Source organism: Heptranchias perlo, chromosome X (assembly GCF_035084215.1).
Source record: "Heptranchias perlo isolate sHepPer1 chromosome X, sHepPer1.hap1, whole genome shotgun sequence".
Taxonomy (NCBI): Eukaryota; Metazoa; Chordata; class Chondrichthyes; order Hexanchiformes; family Hexanchidae; genus Heptranchias; species Heptranchias perlo.
In genome coordinates, this window is record NC_090370.1 from 26,322,207 (window position 1) to 26,329,948 (window position 7,742).

The window sequence follows — 7,742 nt, forward strand, 5'->3', positions numbered from 1 at the left end:
GAGCTGGGGGAGGGGAGCGCGCATGCGCTCTTCTGCTCACCAGCAAGCAGCGCTGGGGGCGGGGCTGAATCACGCATGCGCAGATATCTGGTGTAATTCGCAATACCAAAATCGGTGGAAACTTTCCCCAATTGGAATTTTTCAGAGTCTGAGCAAAGGAAGTGGGGGAAAGGTCAGAGGGAATGGGGTCCACAGGCAGTGCAGGAACAGGCAGCAGAATGGGAAACAGATGGGATTCCACCGGTGCCGATCGCTGGAATCCAGACTGACTTTACAATCTCTCACTATTCAACTGGATGTTTCCATCCCTGCTGTTTCTCTCGGTATCTTTTTATGGTAAAGGGGCAATCAGAGATAACGTGGACGGCTGTGAAATGAGCCAATGGGTTCTGTTTATTCTTGGTCCCTTTACTGATAAAGTAACGCGTGAACCCGAAACTAGAGGGAGGATTTCTCAAACCAATCCTGGAGGAACATGGGAGGAAAGCGGGAATCGGTGTATTTGCTGGGACTGTGTAGGATTAATATCAGACAGCAACAGTCCCAGATTAATATAATCAGAGTGAAACTCTCGGCCACTGAGATTAATAACGAACGGACCTGATCTGCAAAACCGAATATGGTACAACAGGCAAGAGAGGGTTACATTCGGCCCACATTGTTTTGTCACTCTCTGTACTGTCCCTGAGTGTGGGATTAATAGTGTGTCCGTCTCTGGTACATCAGTGAGAGATAAGAATGCATCTTCTGTCTCTCCAACGGGATTTTCTGGATAAAACGCAACTTTACAGGTCGGTCTGGAACTGATACTGTGGCACTGTGCTTCTCCGCTCGCTCTGTCACCGTATCTGTCTCCCTTTCTCTCTCACTCTCTGGTGCTGTATATGAAGGTTGGATACAGTTATTGAGGGTGATATGAACACACTGATAGGAAGTGTAAGACTGACAGTCTCTCTCTCAAGTGCTGGACATGAAGGTGGGATACTGTCTGATATAAAACAGAGAGAATGGGGTGTCCGAGCCTCACTGTAACTGGGGATGTGTTCGGCTCCACTCCCAGTTCATGGTCATTTTCTTTTCACAGATTCAGGGCGAGAGTCTCTGTGAGACGGTAACACTGGCGGAGAAACTCCGCGTCATAACTCAAACCCCAACATATGAGATTCTCCAAATGAGCTAGAATAAGGTGTTTGTAAAACGCTGAACCCGTCTGGGAGGGGATATGTGGGGAGATAGAATCGGGTGTGGGACTGAAATGGAAGGAGACGGTTTGACTTGTTATCGAAGGGACTGTATTTCGGCAGGAATATTACTGCCTGTTAATTGTAACGGGTCTTATTTAAAAGCTCCGGGTTCCTGGGAATCCTTGAACATGAAGCCCGAGTCTGTAAGGGTTTGTGCGGACCGCTGTGTTTCGGTTCTATTATCAATAAACGGTTTGAAATTGGCGGGTGGAGAAAGCTGGAGGTGGAGCTGGAAGATCAGAGGCCGCTCTCTGCTCTGTCCATCACTCTGACTCCTCCCCTCCCGCCCTCTCTATTTGATCCCCATATGCAAACAACGCGGGTAGGTGGACTCGAAACACGGTTTACTCGTCAAGAAGGCGAAAGGCGAATAATATTTCTGATCTCCTGGGCACCAGGCCGTTCACTGTTATTTGTTTCTGTACAGAGTTACATTTCAGTGATTCCCCAGTGATTTTGATGAGTTATTTGAATAATCCAACAAAATAGAACAGAAACGGAGCGAAGCGCTGAATCCCGCAGATAAAGAAAGATTTGTCGAGCAGTTCTGGTGATGCTTTACGAGCCCAGCATGGCAAGTAGTTTAAATAAATACAACAAATCTGGTGATGTGTGGACTGGGGTCCATAAGTTACCGTTTAAAGTATCGGAATGTGGTCGGTGCCCCGACTCCAGTCCCATTAATACCTCATCTCGTCCACAACGAGAAAAAAGCAGCTCAAAGCAACACTGGTAGCATGATATCAGCGTCTCCCTTCAGACAGTAACCAGCCCTTTCATAGATACAGTGGGTGGCTCTGAAAAGAGCCTTTACATCGAGTTACATCGAAATTACGGCACAGAAACAGGCCTGGATATTAGGCAGCGCTCCATCCTGAGCGATGGTCACATCTCACAGCAGCTTGTTGAGCTCCTCGTCGTTGCGGACGGCCAGTTGCAGGTGTCTGGGGATGATGCGCGTCATCTTGTTGTCGCGGGCCGCATTACCAACCAGCCCGAGGATTTCAGCCGTCAGGTGCTCGAGCACAGCAGCCAGATAGACCGGAGCTCCGGCACCGACACATTCAGCATTGTTCCCCTTTCACAGGACCTGTGAACACGGCCCACAGGGAACTGCAGTCCTGCCCAGGATGAGCGAGACTTGGCCTTGGCCCGAGTTTTTCCATCGGATTTTCCTCATTCAGACATTTCCACAATCTCACAAACACTTTCACAAAGAATGAAGAAATCCTCCCCAACTCGCCCTTCTTATACCTTCTGGAGGATTACAATGGGGCCACTTTTGATCAGTCTCTCTCGGAGTGTTTACATTGCCCCCTCACGCTCACTGATATTCTATCTTTCAACTGATGTAATATTGTCCTTTAGCAATATTGCTACTCCTCCTCCTTTCCCTACTTCTCTGTCCTTTCTAACGATCTTATAGACTTGAATATTAAGCTGCCATTTGTGCCCAGTTGGTAGTCAGGTCACCAGAATGATTTAATGAAATTACTTAATATTAAACAATGGCTGATGTGAGTTGCGGCAAAGTGTATTTCCAGCTGGTCAAGTATTGCAGGGATCGACGATCTCTTCAGTCCGATATCAGGTGAAGAATTACTGGCTGTTGTGTAATTTCCATTGATTGAGGCTTGGCGTCATCTACTGGGCGGAAACGGGAACTGCAACAGAGCGAGAAAGGATCCGTCAGAAACCAGTGCAAATGAAGAAAAAAATGTAACAGCCTGCAGTGGATGTTCAGGATCTGATGGTTGGGAACCATTTTATTGATAATTTTTTTTCGGCGATGGTGGTATAGTGGTGAGTACAGCTGCCTTCCAGCAGTTGATCCGGGTTCGATTCCCGGCCATCGCAATTCAACGTTCATCCGCTTTTTTCAGGAAACTCTAAGTTTGCAGTTCAGCTGGATTTTGTTCCCCAAACACAAACTGGTATAATTGGAGTGAAATGTTTTCAACAATGATTTATTTTCCCAGCAGAAGGAATGGAGGAAAAACATAATAGAAATAGTGAGTTACCAAGGGTCCAATGAGAGTGAGGAAGGCAAATAAAATATTCGTCTTCATTGCAAGGGTGTTGGAATATAAGAGTAAGGAGGACTTGCTGCAGTTTTACTGTGAGGAGATAGTGTGTAAAATTGGCCTACATTCGCTGGAGTTTAGAAGAAAGAGAGGTGATCACATTGCAATGTATACAATTCTTCGACGGCTTGACAGTGTAGATGCTGAGAGGCTGATTCCCCTGGCTGGAGAGTCAAGAACTAGAGGTCATAGTCTCAAGATAAGGACATGAGGAAAAAAATCTTCACTCAAAGGGTTGTGAATCTTCGGAATTCTCTCACCCACAGGACTTTGGACGCTCAGTCGTTGAGTATATTGAAGTCTGAGATCGATCGAGTTTTGGATTTTAGGGGAATCAAGGTATATGGTGATCGGGCGGGAAAGTGGAGTTGAGGTTGAAGATCAGCCATGGTCTGATTGAATGGCGGAACAGGCTCAAGGGGCCGTTGGGCCGACTCCTGCTCCTATTTGTTCTGTTCTTGTGCAGAGAACCTTATAACCCAGTGTGCTGACGAAACTAAATTTGGTGGCACAGTAAGCATTATAGATGGGAGCAGAAAGTTGCAAAGGGACATTGATAGTATAAGTGAGTGGGCAAGACAGTGGCAGATGGAGTTCAACGTGGCAAAGTGTGAGGTCATCCACTTTGAACCTTAAAAAGATAGATCAGAGTATTTTCTAAATGGCAAGAAGCAAGGAACTGTGGGGGAGGAGAGAGATTTAGGGGTCCAAGTACAGAATTCACTAAAAATATAAGGTAAAATGGAGATCAAATTTTGATCTTTATCTCAAGGGAAATGGAATAAAAAGGAGTGGAAGTTATGTCACAGTTATACAGAGCTCTGGTTAGACCTCATTTCGAGAACTGTGTTCAGTTCTGGGCACCGCACTCTCCTTAATGGCTTGCACTGTGAAAGGGTTTTTCTCTTTGGGATTCTATGCAATGGGAGGGAATAGGAAAGGGTTTGGTCTGTTTGGATTTTTTTCCAGTGGCAGTGAATGAGAAGGGGTTTGGTCCATTGGGATTCCTTCTGCGTGCTCTTGCATTGATACGGAGACCTGCATGTTGCCAAATTGTTTTGTGTTTAACTTTGTGCCCCCTCGTTTGAACCCAAAAAAGAAAAGCATAAATGTAATGGAACATGGAAAGGAAATTCGTCAGACATCAGGTTATCAGCGGAGCTTATAGGGCAGGTAACTGCTTGCCAGAGAATGCTGAGCCGGTTTGGCAAGATTAGCTCACTCCCATTAAATGGGTACGGTCACAAAACAAACCCAGGAAAATCAAATGAACCATAACTGGACATTAAGTAAGAAAAGGGCAAATATTTATTTCATAACGAGATGAAATGTCACGGGCAGTTTTGTGGTCAGAACTTGTGATTGCGTGACGTTGATTGGTTGAATGTTGGACTGAAGTTTACATTCACGTTTTTATTCGGTAATTTCCGTTGGGCAGATGACAGACAGTCATTTCATTCTGTGGAGCGATGACCTTGTTCCAGTGGAATAGTCATTCTGTTAGGTTTAGTGTTTCCGAGCATCAACCAGGACGCGCCCTTCCTCGCCGCCAAAGCCACGGTGAGTGGTGCTGGTCTGGGCCCAGTATCACGGGGAAAGGAGTCAGGGGCGGCTTAATTACCAAACCTTAATTCCGCAAAATTGATCATTTTATAACAAAACAAAGAAGTTCAAAAACACAGTTCTAAAACCCATCCACATCCGACAATAAAACCAACATGTGTGAGTACGTCGTCTGCAACAGGAAGTTCGAGAAATGAGGGACAAACTTCTGCCATGTGGACCAGGTCTGAACCGTCCACTAAGAAGAAAACCAAATCGTAGACGAGGCAGTATAGTGAGGCTTTTTTGAAATGTGGTTTCATCAATTGTGCAAACGCAAACCATGATCCAAAGCCCCAGTGTGTTATTTGTAGCTAGGTGCTCGTAAACGAGAGATTAAAACCGTCAAAATTAAAAAGAAATTTTGAAACAAAACATGGGGAACTCGTTGATCACCCGCTTGAATATTTTCAAAGGAAGCAACGGGGATTAAAGTTATCAGCACCAGTTCTTAATCGGTCAAATGCTCTGAATGATTAGGCACAACTGGTGTCATATTTGGTCGCATACAGTGTGGCAAAAGAGAAAATGGCCCTTACAGTTGCCGAAAAACTTATTCAGAGATGCTGGAAGAATTTCAGCATCTCTGGATATGGTGCGGAAATCTTCGACGAGAAGCCTGCTGAAAAATTGAGAAGCATTCCTCTCAGTGATAGCACAATGTCTCGGCGAATATGTTCCATTGCTGAGGATTCAGAAGCCAAGATTATTACTCGGTTACAGTCAGCCGGGGATTTTGCGATCCAACTTGACGAGAGTGCTGATATTTCAAATTGTGGAACACTGTTAGTTTCTGTGAGATATGTCGGGCAAGATGACTTTATGGAAGTTTGGCTGTGTTGTCTAACTTTATCAACAAATGCAACAGGAGCACCAATATTCGAAGCACTACATGACTGTGTAGATGGAAAATACAAATTGGACTGGGCTAATTGCAAAGGAATTCCAAGTGATGGAGCAGCAAATATGGCAGGTAGAAATAGTGGAGTCATGAGAAGAATATCTGAGGCAGCTGACCATGATGTTTGGAATCACTGTTTCATTCACCACGAAGCCTTGACGTCTAAGTGTATTCTCCCTGATCTTATGGCAATTATGAAGGAAATCATGAAAATTGTTAATTTCATTAAAGGAAGCTCACTGAAGTAAAAGCTTTTTTGAAGCGTGATGCTGAGAAATGGGAGCTGAGCTCATTCATTTCCTGTTTCACACTGAAGTACGATGGCTGTCACGGGGCAGGGTGCTTACAAGGGTGTCCGACCTTAGGAAAGAGATTCACATTTTTCTGGCAGAGAAACAGTCTAACATGACAAATTTGTTTTACGATGACAGTTGGTTAATGAAGTTGTCATCCCTCGCTGACATGTTCTCAATTTTAAACGTTCTGAATTTGAAATTACAAGGAAGAGGCAATGACTTGTTTCGACATTGTGAACAAATACAAACTTTCAAAAATCATTTGAACAGTGGCAAACCGGAGTGAAAAGTAATCGCCCGAGCTATTCCCTGTTCCCAACATTGTTACAACACACTGAGGAGAACAGCATCAATGAAGAAAAAGGGAATGAAATGAAATGTGTCATACAGTTCCATCTCGCTGCTCTGTCTGATCATTTTAGTCGCTACTTCCCTGCAGAGAGGTTTGAAAATTTGAAGGCAAAGTGTTGGGTGAAAGGTCATTTTGTTTTCGAAAACCCTGAATCAATAATGAAGCGAAACTTGATGCCTGAGCAAGAAAACGAGCTGGTGCGACTCACCTGTGATAGCACACTGAAAACACGCCACAAGTCATTCAGTTTGTCATCTTTTTGGATCAGTATTTTCAAAGAACATCCTCTGTTAAGTCAGATTAGTGTTCTGTTTTTGCTGCCCTTAACAACAACCTACATGTGCGAACTTGGATTTTCGACTTTGACAAGGCTAAAAACAAGAGAAAGAAACCGACTCAACAGCGCACCTGATATGCGTGTCGAGCTTTCATCGTGTGATCCAGATTGGAACGAGATCATGAAGAAGCGACAGTCCAACCCTTCACATTAAGAAAGTGAAACTCAAACTGATCTTTTTTTACTTTATTAATACTGTATTTAAAATATTTTTCAAGTAACGTCGATGTCTAATTTTAGTTATTACTTGAAGTGAAGTGAAGTGAAGAGCGAGCATGGATTGTCCTCCATTGGGATTTGATGAAAACTCCAGTCAGAAGATATTATTGTTTTGGGTCCCTGGGGGAAGTGTTTTTCTTTCACTGGGTCACGAGAAAAATAGTTTGAAAAACACTGTTCTACATTGTACGGTCAGTGTCTGTTCAGCAAACCGGCTCTGAACTCCTCAGTCTGCATTTCGAGAAACGGTTCTGTGCGCGACGCGGGCAATAAAACACTGAACGACGCCCGGCGACTAATGGCGGCCGCCGGCCCCACAATCCGCCGCGCCCCAGAAACCCCTCTATCTCTCCAAGGCGATGCATTTCCGCTCAGACGGCGCAAGCTCCCCAGGCCCGCCCCGCGTTCTGGGAGCGCCTCTGCCCTGTCTCTTGTCTCGAGTCGGACTCGGTGGAAACGGGAGATGAAATCGGGAAGCGGCGGGTTGGACTTGTGAGGCGTTGGGTGATCGGTTTAATGGTGCCCGGCCCCCCCGGCACGCCCGTCCGCCGGGTCCCCCTGCTCTGATTCGGGGCCTGAGCCGCACTCGGTGTTGCGGAGACTCCGCTCAGTGTGAATGCAGGTTATTGTTGATCTGCCACCGTTGGCCTCAGCTTTGCCGGAGAGAATCAGCCAGAGACGGCGGCTGCCGATGGTCGAAATACCGG

General features: G+C 45.5%; 1 pseudogene; it reads left to right on the forward strand.

Moving 5' to 3' along the window:
* Positions 1 to 2,752: 2,752 nt before the first annotated feature.
* LOC137306991 (protein FAM200A-like) lies at positions 2,753 to 6,970 on the forward strand (annotated as a pseudogene).
* The last annotated feature ends 772 nt before the right edge of the window (positions 6,971 to 7,742 follow it).